Here is a 17,575-nt window from a genome sequence, read left to right as displayed (position 1 = left end):
GTGCAGGCCTCATTCCACCAATCGACGGGAAATTGTTCTGGTCTATATTGGAACAGCCAGGGTGTCTTGCACATGCTGAAGAATGGCGGTTGACGTGGCGTGCGGGGCTGCCACCGCTTGGCGGCGGATGCGCCGATCCTCGCGTGCTGACGTCACTCGGGCTGCGCTTGGACCCCTCGCACGTGCCACATGTCCCTGCACCAACCATCTTCGCCACAGGCGATGCACCGTGGACACATCCCTATGGGTATCGGCTGCGATTTGACGAAGCGACCAACCTGCCCTTCTCAGCCCGATCACCATACCCCTCGTAAAGTCGTCTGTCTGCTGGAAATGCCTCCGTTGACGGCGGCCTGGCATTCTTAGCTATACACGTGTCCTGTGGCACACGACAACACGTTCTACAATGACTGTCGGCTGAGAAATCACGGTACGAAGTGGGCCATTCGCCAACGCCGTGTCCCATTTATCGTTCGCTACGTGCGCAGCATAGCGGCGCATTTCACATCATGAGCATACCTCAGTGACGTCAGTCTACCCTGCAATTGGCATAAAGTTCTGACCACTCTTTCTTGGTGTTGCATTTGCTCTGTCAGTCAGTGTAACTGCGGGAGCGCTTGCCTACAGCCAAACACAATCGGGTAAGGGGAGTTTTGAACAAAACTACATGCTCCCTTGCCTTCTGCAAGTCAAATCGAGAAGTGAATTATTCATTACAATGGTAGGCCTGCCTTATTAATGCCAGTTACACAGGAATTGGAGAAGGACCCCATTCCTACTGCCAGTTAAAGTCGGTGTGGGGAGTACTGATTACAATAGCAGACACACCCTTTCTCGATCGCTACAAAATCGACATCAGTGAATATATATAGTTCGACATATGGAAGTATGTGCTTGTTTACAATATTGCAGACCTTCATTTACAGATTAACTGCTGCTAAACGGTACATCATATCGAGAAAGGATTGTACCATAAGACGCCGGATTTAGCGGCCTAAATTGCTGGTCTTATGATATCTCATCTATTCATGGGTCAGATTGAATTAGAAACGTGGAATAGGGTAAAATTTGTGAAAGATTATCTCACATTGCATTGCTTTTCGGATAATTAAGTGACAGCTACATACATAGCATTTGGCTTACATATGGCTACTGGGTGGATCAATTTTCGTGTAGAGTTTGATGATTCTTTCCTATAAGTGATGGGGTGTATGTAAAAAGTCCAAATTTACTTAACATCGAGAAATAGAGAAAAATAAACGTAAAAGGGATAGAAATACGACAAAAAGTCGTAAGACCAAGGTTGTAGATCACACCAAATTGAACGGGGATTGTGCCATCCATTATGTGATAATACTTCCCGAAGGTCTGCACCATCATTAAAATTGCCTCCATATTTCGATATTCCTCGGGATAAAAAGGGAAAAATTTAAAGATCTTGGAATTTTTCCGTCCGTTACAGGCTGAAACGTATAATTTTGCCAAATTTCAATATCCTTCTTCGACTGGCAGATTATGCAGCAATCTGGGTTTTCGGTGACGAGTGTAAAAATTAGGACTTTCAAGAAACTAAACCAAAAAATATGCAGATGGTCATTATTACCCCTTAAACGTGTAGCTGTACGAAAATTTCCCCAAAATAATCAATGTACAGGCACACAGTCGTTACGATTTTATTTACATAGATAGATAAGGAACCTGCTCCACGTACAACACCTTTTGGGCTATAACCTCTGGACTTAACCTGAAAAACGGACCGTTTATGATATCTCCCTTATTAATCCTCCTGTCGAAAAAATGCACATGAAAAATGTTTTAGAAATGGATTTCCATCAAGTTTGGTCGATTTCCAGTCAGGTTGGTCTTGTACTGTATATATTGTGTAAGAGTAAAAACACCATTTCGGTTCCCTATAAACCGCCAGTCCATTCCGGGAACATGAAATGTTATTGACGATTAACACCTACCGTTGGACAGGTGGATGTTAATGTAAAGTTTGACTCGAATATCTTCAGTAGTTTTCAAGTTGTAAAAAATACGCTTTACACGCACCCGCTCTTGAGTTAAGTCCGGTGGGACTTGTACCGGAAAACAGTCCGTTAATGATATCTCCCTTATTAATCCTCGTATTGAAATGATGCACATGAGAAAAAAAGGCTTAGAAATTAATTTCCATTAAGGCAGGTAAATTTACAATAAGTTTGGTTGTGTATATTTTGAGGGAATGCAAAATCACGGTTTCGGTTTCGTATAATCCCCCAGTCAATTCAGGAATTTAGAAACAATATTTGCCCTAAAACCTACCAAAGGACAGGTGGATTCTAAATATCAAGTTTGGTGGAAATATATCCAGTAGTTTCCAAGTTATAGACAGACAGACAGACAGACACCAAAACTGAATAGATGCAGATGGTCATTATTACACCTGAAACGGATAACTGTACGGAAATTTCGCCAAAATTGCCAATGTACCGACACACTCCAGAAGTGCACACCTTTATTTCGATAGTTACTGCTTTGAAACTGTACGACGTATCTACAAACGGACTTCACCATCAGACGTCCCTTTCAGTGCTCTATATGGTTGGTCCTATGACATCTTCTCGTATCTCCTACATTTATGGGTTAGATTGAGTTGGAGTCATTGAATGGGGTGAAATTTTAAACAGTTTTCACATACTGCTTTATATTTTTGATACTCATGTGACAGCTAGAATCATAAAATTTGACTATAACATGGCCAATGGTCATGTCAATGTGTGTGCCGAATGTCATGATTCTACCTTTCTTATAAGTGTGCCAAATGATAACATATACGTGTAAAAGTACAAAATCAACTTGAAATCGAGAAATACAGCTGTATTTAACGTATTAGGGATAGAAATACGACGAAAAGTCATAGATCTCTAAAAATTAAACGCCATTTGCTTTCTGACTTGTGATACGACTTACTGATTAGCCACCAATTACCCCGAAACGAAGGTGTGCACCGTCGTTAAAATTGCATCCATATTTCAGAATTTTCCTGGGCCAAAAGTTATACATTTGCATAGCTTAGAATATTTCCTCAAAGAAAAGAGTGTCCAGCATTCGGGATTAGCACTCGCATACATACGTGGTAATTAAGGAAGAAAATAATACAGTTTATTAAGTTGAATTTAGTAGAAAATGGATTATAACTGAGGACATCCGGATGACGACAAATACCTAAATACCAAGGGAATGTATAGGAAAATCAAATGCTCCCCAATAAATTATGCCGGTGTGAGTTATGGATATAAGAAAGCGGTAATCGGAGAGAAATTTAGGCGTAGGGGTTCTTAGGTAATCAGATAAGATGAATATTTGTGTTATTACTTAAGCTATTCGAGGACGGTTATAACCTCCAATGGTTTCCGCCAATATTCGCAGAATGGCCGATTGACGACTCTCTTGCTTTCTACCCAAGGAACAACCACGAATGAGGAAAATGGCAATACGTTACTTCCCTGCTGGCAAGCAGTCAGAGACGTTGCCATGGTAACCCATATATTCGTTGACGGTCTGCCGGTCACTCAATGCAGAGCATGGTATCGGCAGAAAATAGTAAATTTCTCCGTCATTTGAAGAGTAAGGTAAATTATGAACATAACAAAAGTTGTTTATAATGGAGAGACCTTTCACATACGGTCCACAGAGTTTACAGAAAACCAATCGTATAAGAGAAAATGGAGGAAAACCGTTGTGGTTTTCCTATAAAACCCGCGTCTTTTCAAAGATTTTAAAATGATATGCATATCGAAACCTTCCCCGGGATGAGTATACTCTAAATATGAAGTTTGGTTGAGATCTATCCAGCCGTTTCGACGTGATGATGGAACAGACAGACAAACAGACACGAAAAGTAAAAACCACCGATTCGGTCTTGAGTCGACCTAAAACGGATAGATATTTGAAAATTTGGCAAAACAAAAGGAATTACAGACAGCGGACCCCCTAGAACTTTATTTATAAGAGATTATATATATATAAACTATTTGTTTTACGTCGCACCGGCGCAAATAGGTCTTATGGCGACGGTGGGATACAAAAGGGGATAGACAAGGCCATTGCCTTTATTAAGGTACAGCCCCAGCATTTTCCTGCTGTAAAGTGGGAAATCACGAAAACCACCTTCAGGGCTGCCAACAGTGGGGTTCGAGTCCACTATCTCTGGTCACATATCATTCTTCTTCAGGTGCTTTCCATGTTTCTTCCATATATTTAGCCTTTGGAACTATTTATTACCTTTTATTTGAGCTTTATTGTCAGATAATGAAGAGGGACTGCCTGCTCAAGGCTGTAAATACGTACTCGGTTCACCTGGAAGGACGTGGATCAAATCCCGCTGAAGAACAATTAAGAAACGAGTTATCCACTTCCAGAGAGGCACAGAACCCTGAGGTTAACTGACGCTATACCAAAAATGAGTACCAGGTTAATTCCTTGGGGCCTGGCAAAGAGTTAACTACTCTGCCCTACCAAATGCCGAGGTTACGGAGAGTGGAAGCCTTCCTTTCACCTCACCCTTTCCAAGGGCCTTCGTGGCCTGTACGACGATGGCTTTGCTTAATTAGTTAATAATAATAATAATAATAATAATAATAATAATAATAATAATAATAATAATAATAATAATAGTTTTACGTTCCACTAACTACTTGTTTGGTTTTCGCAGACACCGAGGTGCCGTTGTTTTAACCCACAGGAGTTATTTTATATACCAGTAAATCTACCAACACGCGGCCATTGCTTTTATTAAGGTACAGCCCCAGCATTTTTCTGCTGTAAAATTGGGAAATCACGGAAAACCATCTACAGGGCTGCCAACAGTGGGGTTCGAGCCCACTATCTCTGGTCACATATCATTCTTCTTCGGGTGTTTTCCATGTTTTTTCCATATATTTAGCCTTTCGAACTATGTATTACATTTCATTTTAGCTTTATTGCCAGTTAATGAAGAGGCGCTCTTCCATATAATGTGTGGAAGTGGAGAACTTCAAATACTGCCAGACTGAATCGGGATGGAGCCTGCTAATTCGAGCTCAGAAGACCAGCGCTTTACTGTCTGAGTTACTCAAACCGGTTTAATTGAACTGTGGACATTTTATGTATTATTTCTATATAAGGAGTGTTTTTACGTTGTTGAAAATTAATGCATTGGCTATTTTTGTTTGGTCTGTTGGCCGACTAACAATTCCGAGTTGTTATATTACGTTTCACTAATAGACAAGGTCCCACGAGCTTCTCAAGGTAGTTTGGAGACCTATATTTCAGAGAACTACCTTCATCTCTTTGATGGGATGGGAACACGACGCACTCAGCCTCGAAAGCTCGGCTAAGAAGACTATTGAGTGTCACTTTCGAGAATCTTGGAAGTGGTTTTCTATAATTTGCTATTGCGGGAAAATATCGGGATGGTGCCTGGTATATTGGTCACGGCCACTTCCTTTCGCTTCTATCTCTAATTAATAAACAATGCACACCTCAGAACAAATTCACACGTTTCCTTGAACACAGGGCTGTTTTATTGACATCTAAGAAACTGCAGCAGCAAGAACTATTGAGGACAATATTTACGGCACTCAGAAGTTTCTTAAAAGTGTTGTTAAATGAAAAGTATTATTATTACTATTATGATTATTATCAAAGCTAAAAGAGAAAATTATATATTACAAATTTACTCGCGTTTTGAGTTTAACACCAAGGATGAAACTAATTCGAATACTAATGGCAGGTCATGAACAGCAAACGATAGGTTTGGGGAAACGAGCTCTTCTGATCCAATTACAAGTAAAAATTCCAAGGCGTTTTTGTGAGGTCGACTATATGCATGGCTTTTCTTCTAGTTGTTTTACGTCGCACCGACTCAAGAGTGGTCTTATGGCGAAGACGGGATAGGAAGTGACCATGGTCTTAATTAAGGTACAGATGTGAAACGGAAAACCACGTCAAACCACGTAAAACCGTACTTAGTGCTGCCGACAGTGCGTTTGAACCTACCACCTCCTGGATGCAAGTTAACACTTGCACGTCTTGACCCGCTTATCCAACTAGTTTGGTAGATGCCTTTAATATCTTACAGTAGATATTGAGGAGAGAGAAATATAAACTGCTGCAGTTAACAACGAACGGTAAGCGATAGGTTGGCAGACCAATGATGTCATGGCTTCAGAACACCAGAGACAACTGAAAAGCTTTTCAGGCTGGTTGAAGAAACGGTATAATTTCTAGAGTAATCACTTGAAAAAGAACAAGATCGCATTTATCAGTGCTTGCCTTCACTGAAGTACCGGTACACACTACGTCGCGCTACAAGGAGACAAATTGACTAAATCCTGGCCATCAGCAATGTCAATACAATACTTTCTACTCATCTAAGCATATTTTGCTACATCATCTTATTTCCATTCCATAAGCAATTAGCATAAGAACTAAAATAGACATATGTATATTGATAAGACACGTCTTGAGACACCCAGCACTTGGTTTTTTGAAGGAACTGCAGAAGGTAATAATGGTAGAAGTAGGCCAAGGCATGGATACTACAAACAGGTGAGAGAAGGTAGTTGTAGAATCGAAATCGTTAGTACAGGACCTTTTTTGTTTAACGTTGCTGTAGCATTGTGAACTTATTAAGACCCGATCTTTTGTTATCATTCCTATCTTTTAAGGTTGCTCTTTTGCAGACTTGTTAATTTCCTAATAAAGTACAAGTAGGCAAAATAGCATCTAGCCTACTGTAGGCCTATCATCTATCGTGCGATTATTTCCCTATTTCTCATTCTAATATTTCCTGTCGGGTGGGGGGTGGGGGGTGCGATTAACTAGTGGCCTAGATGCTGGCTTCCCCACCAGGATGGCTGAAGTTCGAATCCCGGTCGATCATGGGTTGAGGTTTTCATCTCAAAAATCACATGGTGTAAGGAAGGACATCCGGCTTTAAACCCGCGACCAAAACCAAATTGAGCCCGGATAGCACCAGCAACCGCAGAACTACTTGGGATAAACTGCAGAAATTATTCTAATTATTTCCTATCACAGAAACTGTTGTCTAATATTCCCGGCTTCAGGCTTATCTAACTCTTAAACTACACGCACAAAAAGGATATTTGGCCACATATTTAAATGTTCCTAACAACATTGTACGAATGTGTAGTGGAACGAGGTTTGGGCTATTATGGTAATAATATGCCCTGCTTACATAACAGAGGGCTCCACTGTCATCCAGATGCTTCGGAGGTGTCAGTGTCATTTGAAAGGTACGAGTGTCTCAATTCGAATTGTGTGCGAAGATTGGTCTGTGCGGATTGTACATAGTGTTTACAACCCATGGCTAATCGTGGGCGCCGAGGGGGCAACGAGAGAGCAGTTGTCATTGAATGAAGCCATTAGTGCGTTTACACTGCTTCAAGAAGCAGGTATGTTGCCAGAATGCTAGGGGTTCCTCAGAATACGATTTGGTATTTGTTTCCAGGAGGCTTGAAGTGTTGCCAGGCTCCCTGGCATGGGCCACCAAACAAAAACAACTCCAGGCCATGGTCGTTTTGTAGTTGTACAAGCTCTCCGAAACCGCCAAGTTACAGCACAAGCTCTACAGGTAGACCTACAGAGCAAGCTTCTGAAGTACGTGTTATGACCAAACAGTCAGAAACAGGCTTCGAGAGGTCAACTTAACATCCCGTCGATACGCACAGGACAAACGACATCGTGACAGGAGACTGCAATTTGTTAGAGATTATCTGCACAGGCAGCTAAGCAGTGGCCTCTAGTGCTGTTCTCGAATGAATCTTGTTTCGCATTATATCGTTCAGATGGTCGTCTATAAGTCTGGAGAAGAAATGGGGAGCGATTTCATCCGACAGCTGTACAATCTACCGTTGCTTATGGATACGGATCTGTGATGGCGTGGGCCGGCATAAATCTTGTCACGTAAACAGATTTCTTGATTATTCGCAATGGGCCCTTCACTGACCACGGTACATTAACGAGATCTTAATGCCACATGTGATTCCTCACGTGAGACAACTTTGGAGAAAGCGCAGTATTCATGCGTGATAATGCTAGAGCGCACGATGCGAACATCGTACGGAGATTCATGCCAGAGCACCACGCGCAATGAATGGACTGGCCTTCCATAAGTCCCACGCTGAATCCGATCGAACAAGTCTGGGACTAATTGGAGCAACATATCCGAGAGAGAACTCCACTACCCCAAACACTACAAGGCCTGAAAGAGGACGTCTGTCTCAATTGAACGTGCGGCGCTTTCTCAGATGCATGAAAAGGCGCTGTGAAGCTGTTATTCATGGGAGGGGTGGCAATACTCCATATTAAGACGCTTAATTATCACTTTGCCATTTTGGTGTGTGGTTAGGGACCAGCTTGCTTATGACACGTTGAGCAATGACAACGTGCATGAGTGTCCAAACAACGCTTTCCGTTTCAATTCATAGTTGCAAAAAACGTTTGTTTTCATTTCAATGTGTATGCGTATAATGGAGGTATGAACATGTAAAAAGGTGAACAAATTTCTTTTTTGAGCGACTTATTAGAATTTATACTGAAGTATACTGGGTAAAAACGATGTGAAATTCAACAGGGTATATGAAATGATGCACAGTAAGTTATAACCACACCGTATATACTTCAGAACTGACACCTCAATGACTCATGTCAGCTACATACCTGCCAACCTTCTAAAACAAAAATCGGGAGATGATTTTCTCGCCATGCGACGCCGAAAAAGCCACCAACAGATAGTACAAAATATGAACCTTTCCTCGACTCATTAATATATGGAAAATGTTCCGAAAACTGTTTGAGAAAACAAAATTACAGTGAAACCCCTCACTGTGGACACCCCTACAGCCTGAACATCCCTTTTGATTGGATATATATTGAATGCATCGTATAATTCCTTACACATTTACATGTTAAAAATCCTTTGTACATAAGGCACCCCTCAATTCTGGACATTGGGCAGCCTTTAAATAACAATTTGATATGATAAGAGGAATGTGGGAAAATAAATTAAAAGAGGATGAAAAAAGAGAAAATAAGGAAGGAGAAGGTACATAATTACGTGTAGGTTTAAAGATATTATTAAATATAGCAATAGATAAATTGTTGTATTGTAGGGTCGCTATTGATTTTTTCTCAAGTTAACTATTAAACTGCATGTGAATTAAATATAGGCACTTAGACATTCTTCCAGTTATTCAATTCATTCAAAAGCTAGAACATTTAAGCACAAATACAACTTAGGGAGGGTAAGTTACATGCATGTCCTAGACTATATAACGAGGTTTACGTTGGACAAAATGTAGAGTAAATTCACTGTGCTCCAAACATTATCGTACTACTCACAAGTATTGTACGTCGCACAGGTAAAGCAGACTGTGCATTTGATCTAGGACAAAATAAATAAAACCAAGCTCGATAGCTGCAGTCGCTTAAGTGCGGCCAGTATCCAGTATTCGGGAGACAGTGGGTTCTAATGCCACCGTCAGCAGCCCTGAAAATGGTTTTCGTGGTTTCCCATTTTCACACCAGGCAAATGCTGGGGTTGAACCTTAATTTAGGCCACGGCCGCTTCCTTACCACTCCTAGCCCTTTCTTGTCCCATAGTCGCCATAAGACCTATCTGTGTCGGTGCGACGTACAGCAATTTATGACAAATAATAAATAAATAAATAAATAATCTGAAAAGAAAAAGTACAATCTAGAAATAGATTGAAATAGTGAATAAGTTTAATTGTAATTGTTTAATGTTGTATATTCATGTACCAAATCATATTGGACTACAATACATTATTACTCCCTCCCCAATTTCGGGTGATCCCAGGCTGGGGGAGGGGAGTATTCTATTCTATTCTAAACGACAGTTTGGATAGGTACAAAACTATTTTGTTTTGCTGTTTGTAATGGTTTAGTGCAAGTAATTTTAACATTGTCATTGGAAATGCTGCATGTCCAAGAACATTTAAAACCCCCTGTGGGTGGGGGACGCAGACGAAGAATAAACCCACGGTATCACCTGCCTGTCGTAAAAGGCGACTAAAAGGGGCGACCAAGGGATGATTGTATTAGAACCATAAAACTACTTGTAATTAATACCATCACGCGGGGAACACCATGGGTCGCCTTTACTTGCGAGTAGTACCACTATGTTAGGTACACAAAAGGTTTGTGATTAGCAACAGCAGCAGAGAGTGGTTCACTGTGGGTTTCCAGTACCCGTGATTAGTACCATTTTGAGAAACACCACGGGTCTGGGCGTTGCCTGTGATTAGTACCCACTATATGAGGAACACTACGGGAATACCGGCGCCCGTGGTTAGTACACCTAGGTGAGGAACACCATTGGTTTGCGTTGCCTATGAGTGGCGCCATTATGTGAGAAACACCATAGGTCTGCGTTACCTGTGCGACGTACAATACTTGTGAGTAGTACGATAACGTTTGGAACACCGTGAGTTTACTACACTTTTGATTAGTACCGCAATATGACAAATGCCATGGTTCTACTTTACTAGCGATAAGTACCATTATGAGAGGCCGTTGACCTGGATTTTGGACCCCGTTTTGACAACAAGCATTCTCGATTAAGGATTGCGCTTTAGAAGCAGTCCCTTGGTCAAAAGTACTATTGTTTAAGATAGTTTCTGGGTCGGATCTACTGATTGTTTTAAATTCATATCCACCCATTCATTCTTCATCACATTTTTTATTCTGGTCAATGGATGATTTTGAACTTTTAAATTGTCATTACATTTCGTACCATTAGGGGCCGATGACCTAGATGTTACTCCCTTTAAACAACAAGCATCTCATCAAGAGCATTTAAAAACAATAATGTTAAGACAGAGAGTCTTCCTGTGTAACAATGCAAACGAATTTACACGGTTCTTCACGTAATTTGCTGGATCCATGGTGGTTGGGTGGATGTGTCCAAAGAAATATTTGTGTCAACTGATCAGGTTCGAGATGTTTCTCCGAAGTCCTTCGCAGTGAATTTTGAGACGTTGGTGTTTGTGGTGATTTCGATAATGTGTTGGATGTCCACAATGATATTCCTGGAACAACTGATGAATTGTTACAAAAAGTGATTTCTTCAGAAGAAAGATTGTCTTCAGAAGAAGAAACCGTTTCTGTCCCCAAGGAGCCACCTACGCATCAAAAAGCTGTGCAGTGTATTAATGAGTTTGCGTTTGTGTATAAGCAACCAGAAATTATTGAAACTATTTGGATTACGTAGAAAACTTTAATCAGAATGAGCACGTACAAACCTGGAAAAATAAAACAGTGACTGATTTTTTAGCTAAGCAGTATAGTACAACATGCATAATAAAACATGACCATACCGTAGTGCTTTTTTTTTAAGTTTTAGTATGCATGAAATTCAGTATACTGTACTGTGTATAAACTCAAAAAACCACTGTGTTATATAAATATAAAACACACTAGCTCACGGTTTTTCCTTTCCTGGACTGCGAGGGTTATTTTGAAGTACTGTTGTACCCCACCCTATAGATTGGACACCTCACTACATTGGACACATTTTTAACGAAACGTAATTGTCCAACGTAGAAGGGTTTCACTGTATTTCTTCCCCATAATAAAACACCACACCTTGAATAAACAGACCATGCCATATCGTAATGATAACCAATACGGTAAACAAAATTAACTTTTACAGGAAAAGTAGCACCATCTCTGGCTCTATCACACGAACAACAATTTAGTACCACATTTTAAAAACAAAACTTTTACCAACTGATGACAGGCTTATTCAGGCCACATTAATCAACCACATGAACACCACAGTTATGACCATGGCAAACAATAATGGCGTAAGGCTTCCGGAGAGACCTGATGCGGGTCTTTTTCTCGTAGACGGCCTATTAGGCGACCTGCATGTCTGTGAAGATGAGGGCCATACCTAGGATGATTTCTAATGCTGAATACGCCACACCCAGCCCCCGAGCCACTGGAATTAACCAATTATAAGGTTAAAATCCCCGGTCCGACCGGGAATCGAACCCGGGACCCTCTGAACCGATGGCCAATACGCTGATCATTCAACCAACGAGTCGGACATGGCAAACAATAACAGAGTGAAACGCAAGAGAGGAAAGAACACATGATATGAGCATCGCGATATTCACTTTTCATTAAAATTGCCAATGAAAACAGGACCTCCGACCACTTCGCGGCCAGTAAGAGTCTCATCTTCAGCTCATTCACAGCGACCAGTAAGAGAAAGACTTTCGACATTTATCTGTCTGTTAGGTCATCAGCCCAGAGGCTGGTTGGATTCTCAAATAGCACCACCAAAGGCTATGCAGTTATAGGAAAACCACAAAAACCAATGGTAGTACCAAAATGAGACGTACTAGGCAAGACGAGGAGTGAGGTAGTTTGCCACTGCTTTTCTCACTGGGCCAGGCAGTGCTATTGTAGCACAACTAACCCTATGAGCAATACCTTTCATGACACTCAGACGCACTGGTTGAGCTCTGATTGCCATTACTCAGCACCACCCACACCCCAACAGCTTCCATATTGTCACAGCCATGGGTGAGATTGGGACTTCGGTGGAAGCGGGTGGAAGCTACACTTTGCTCTGGCCTGTGAGCGACAAATAAAAGGACCTTCAGCCACTGAAGCAACATCCTGAAACGGCGGGACTTTCAAAATACTGTATATAAGTTCCGCAATCACTGACTCAAAATTGGGAGAAACAATTAACTGATCGGGAGAAAATGTAAAAATAAAAATAGGAGTCTCTCGCCTAAATCGGGAGAGTTGGCAAGTATGCAGCGATTCCCAACCAGGTTAGAGGTGCCGCGAAAATGCAAAAAAATGTTTTTAAAACTGTCATAACTCAACCGCTCACTTTCTGCAGTGGACACTGCGCACGAACTTTGCTGATGATCAAAAAGCGTTTGCTTAGCAAAGTTGCGCTAAGAAACTAATTGTTGTGCTCCACGGGACAAGTAAAACGATCACATTGACCTGCCCGTGGGGATAGAATTATGCATTTAAAGACTTATTTACCTTTTTTTTTTTTAAACTGAGAGTGAATATTTAATAAATACTTTGCAATTATTTGAAATGCTTTCGCATGAATATAAAAATACTGTTTCAGTTGCCGGGCTGAGTGGCTCAAACGGTTTAGGATCTAGCCATCTGACCCCAGCTTGGCAAGTTCGAACCTGGCTCAGTCCGGTGGTATTTGAAGGTGCTCAAATGATCCAGTCTCGTGTCGGTAGATTTACTGGCACGTAAAAAATCTCCTGCGGGATACAATTTCGGCACCTCGGCGTCTCCGAAAACCGTCATGTGTAGTTAGGGGACGTTAAAACAATACAATTAGTATTATTTCATTTGACGTAAATTGTAAAATGAAAGTAAATGCCTTTAATTTTTTCTTTCCTGTAATTTTTAAAAATTATCTGGGACGGCACTAGTGGATTAAGCTATGTTTAACGGCCGAATGCCCTTCCTGGAGGGATGTAGGTCTATTCCCTACTGCATGTTTCTGTGGTGGTAGCCTTCCAGCTAAAGTAATTAACCAAACGTAACTAAAATCCCCAGTCCGACCGGGACACGAAGCCGCACCTCTCTGAACCGAAAAACGCTACGCTGACCATTTAACCAAGGAACCGGACTAAGTGAATGGCTTTCATTGAAGATAAGTAAATACTTACTTAATCTGTTTACTCTCCCGGGTTGGTTTTTTCCTCGGACTCAGCGAGGGATCCCACCTCTACCGCTGCAAGGGCAGTGTCCTGGAGCGTGAGACATTGGGTCGTGGGATACAACTGGGGAGAATTACCGATACCTCGCCCAGCCGGCCTCACCTGCTATGCTGAACAGGGACCTTGTGGGGGATGGGAAGATTGAAGGGGATAGACAAGGAAGAGGGAAGGAAGCGGCCGTGGCCTTAAGTTAGGTACCATCCCGGCATTTGCCTGGAGAAGTGGGAAACCACGGAAAACCACTTCCAGGATGGCTGAGGTGGGAATCGAACCCACCTCTACTCAGTTGACCTCCCAAGGCTGAGTGGACCCCGTTCCAGCCCTCGTACCACTTTTCAAATTTCGTGACAGAGCCGGGAATCGAACCCGGGCCTCCGGGGATGGCAGCTAATCACACCACCACACCACACAGGCGGACAGATAAATAAATACAGTTCTAAAATAACTATTACTGCAGCCGGACTGAGCGGCTCCGGCGATAGAAGTTTGGCTTTCTGAGTCCAAGTAGGCAGGTTCGATCCTGACTCAGTCCAGTGGTGTTTTGAAGGTGCTCAAATATATCAGCCTCATATCGGTGGATTTATTGGAACGTGAAAGAACTCTCGCGAAACAAAATTCCAATAGCATAATGTATTTATTTTAGTTCATTTTAAATTCTTCGCTGGGTTCATATACAGTACGTGTCAAGCTGCCATGACTTCTCAAGGTTTAGCTTTTTTCATGGTTCCCCGAAACAGAAAAGGTTGGGAAACACAAGAATCATCAGACCGAAGACATGTACATAAGTAGGCCTACACAGTTAAACGATAAGCATATCCCGTGGAACGACTTCCTATGACGCAAAGTAATGGTATAATCGTAGTTATCTTCGCATACAACTAGAATATATTTCCCAGGATTCGAATCAAGCTAAAATTCCAAAGTTCACCGGTAGTCTGTGTCCTTCTACTAACGCTATGATTCGAACTGTCAATCTCCAAACAGTACACCTGCAAACCCTATCACTGAGCAGAGATAACTTTTTAGCTAAGAGAAGTAGCCTACATGCAATTACAAGGAGACAGATATTGTTCTTAATATCATAATTTAAGCTGGTCTGTGGCTAAGTGGTAGAATGTCGGCCTCTGGATCCCAAGATCGCGGGTTCAAACCAAACCGAGGAAGTCGGATTTTTTAAGGGCGGAAGAAAGTCCATTCGGCACTCTACGCCGTAAGATGACGGCATGTAATAGATCTCTGATGACAATTCTTTTTTACAATTCTGCTTTACGATGCACCGACACAGATAGGATTTATGACGACGATGGGATAGGAAAGGCCAAGGAGTAGGAAGGAAGCGGCCGTGGCCTTAATTAAGGTAGTACAGCACCAGTATTTGCTGGTGTGAATATGGGAAACCACGTAAAACCATCTTCAGGACTGCCGACAGTGGGGTCCGAACCCACCATCTCCCGGATGCAAGCTCACAGCTGCGTGCCCCTAACCGCACGACCAACTCGCCCGGTACACAATTTGTTTTTTTTTGTTTTTTTGCTAGGCGCTTTATGTCGCACCGACACAGATAGGTCTTATGGCGACGATGGGATAGGAAAGGCTTGGGAGTTGGAAGGAAGCGGCCGTGGCCTTAATTAAGGTACAGCCCCAGCATTTGCCTGGTGTGAAAATGGGAAACCACGACACAATTTGTATCTACCCGACAAATGTAATTAAAACCCAGCCACTGATCGCGCAACAGTGGTCCAGTTTCTCTGCCATCTGATAGGGTAAAAAGGAACGTAGAAATGAGTACGCATGCAGCCTAAATGTCGTCTAATTATACCTCTACATGGTAGCTAAGGACATAAGCATACATTTTTTTTAATAATTACATTTAACACTCGTATAGTTGGATTCATCGTATGTTGAGAACTGTGGGTTAAGCGTTGATTATCAAGAGAACAATATCACCATTCACAATGCGACTTACCAGTAGAATTATGCATGTTACGTACTGTCACTGCCTTCGTGATGACATTACGAAGGCAGTGGTACTGTATTTCAGACAAGAATGCAGCTAATAGGTTCTAAAAGGCAGACTTACTACGATTATCATCATTTTAAATTCAAACACCGCACTACATGACTAAGTGTGAGACTCATCTGGTGTTGAATCGTTTGCAGAGACGTGCATGACAATGGATTTATGTGATATTGTTAGAACATTAATTATTGTACATATCAAAAGTAAATAGCGCAACATGTCAGGGTATTTGATGCTTGTTGTTTTAAGAGGCCTAACATCGAATGTCATCGGCCCGCGTGTCAGGGTATTTTAAACGATCAAAATTTCTCCTCAAAATTCAGATAACGTAACTATCATACATGGCATGCTAATAAGGGGAAACTATTCGAGTACCCAGAACGGAACTTCCCCACATCCTTGGTAAGACAAATTAGCCTACAGCACAGATTTCATTTCTTATATTATAAACATAAAATTGAAATCGATACGACGATATTAATAAGTGTGTTAACTATAACAAGACAGAACCGTATTTTGTATCAGATTTTTAATGTAATTAATGGTTTAATGAAAATAACCATACTCTTCGCAGTGCATTTTTCCAGTCTTTCGGCGAACGGGATCGCTGTCATGCCAGTCACAAGATAACAAAGACAGCAGTGAAGCTTACTACATTTCCCGTTAAAGCAGTACCGCTTTAACCGAGGTCAACAGTAATTATTTTATGACGGCGCACAAAGAACAATGATACACTTTCAAGTTGATCTCTAACGAGCAATATCCTGCTTGACCTTCGAAGAATCTAAACTCTCAAATATCGTATGAATCAAGTCTTATTGACAACAGTGAGTCACAGGTTGCGGAAGAGCATGATTCAAACAGAATCAACTGACAGCTGGTTAACATAGAGGAGTAGCCGGCTGTAAGCGTTGAAACTTTCAAACACCTGGCTAGTGTCCCATCTCCGGCAACGGTCGGGCGCTTCATTCCATTGTGCATTTTCAATTCAGCTTAAGTGAAGTAACTCGACCAGTCCCTACACGTGCTGCCTACCAGACCACTTTCGCCCAGGGCAGGATTCGCGCGAGATTACTGAGAGAGGTCAGTGACAGAACTACTCCCGCTATGATCAACAAGCAAGTGTAATAGATTCTGATTGTTGCAATGATTCGGAAAATCATTTTTAAAGCACTGAAACATTTATTTTTTAAAGTCGCAATAATATTAGATTCGGATAAATTACACCTCCAAGCAAATACATTTTTAAAAGTTTATTTCAGTGTATTCTTATAGTGAGTATAATTTATCAACACACTCAATTTAAAATCAATTTCCGATATGCACACCAACCTCAGACATAATGTTTTATTAGTGTACTCACCTGATGGTAGACCACGATGTTTTCGTGTGATGATCACGACCACAACACTAACAATAACACCGTACTCATCGCACCGAGTTGGATGTCAAACTGGCAGCTCTACACCACTTGCCGTCCGTCTCTAGTGGAGTTCAAGGATACCGACCGCCGGTGGAGCCATCTACTGGAGGGCAGATACAGTACCTATTGCCAGCTGCATTGGACTAGTCGGTAGCTGTAACAACCACGTGTTTTGGATCGAAAGTTCACAAGAAAGGGTGGGGAGGTAGGCGGGCTCATAGTTGCTCGAGAGGGAGGGTACAAAAGCAGGTATTTGCTACTGTCTGTTGCGAGTGGTACGAATGTGGAAGAGCGAGAATGCAACCTATTTGAGAGTTGGGTATTTCTTGGCGTACATGTAGATACATG

General features: G+C 41.7%; 1 long non-coding RNA gene across 1 annotated transcript in view; it reads right to left on the bottom strand.

The window, feature by feature from the left end:
* Positions 1–17,284, bottom strand: part of LOC136858341 (uncharacterized) — a 505,582-nt gene extending 488,298 nt beyond the window's left edge. The window contains exon 1 of the long non-coding RNA XR_010858630.2: positions 17,168–17,284. This is a non-coding gene — a long non-coding RNA (uncharacterized lncRNA). The remainder of the gene's footprint in view (positions 1–17,167) is intronic.
* Between the last annotated feature and the right edge of the window lie 291 nt (positions 17,285–17,575).

This window comes from Anabrus simplex, chromosome 1, assembly GCF_040414725.1.
Source record: "Anabrus simplex isolate iqAnaSimp1 chromosome 1, ASM4041472v1, whole genome shotgun sequence".
Taxonomy (NCBI): domain Eukaryota; kingdom Metazoa; phylum Arthropoda; class Insecta; order Orthoptera; family Tettigoniidae; genus Anabrus; species Anabrus simplex.
The sequence above is the reverse complement of the archived record's forward strand: the minus strand, read 5'-3'. Positions and strand labels throughout refer to the sequence as shown.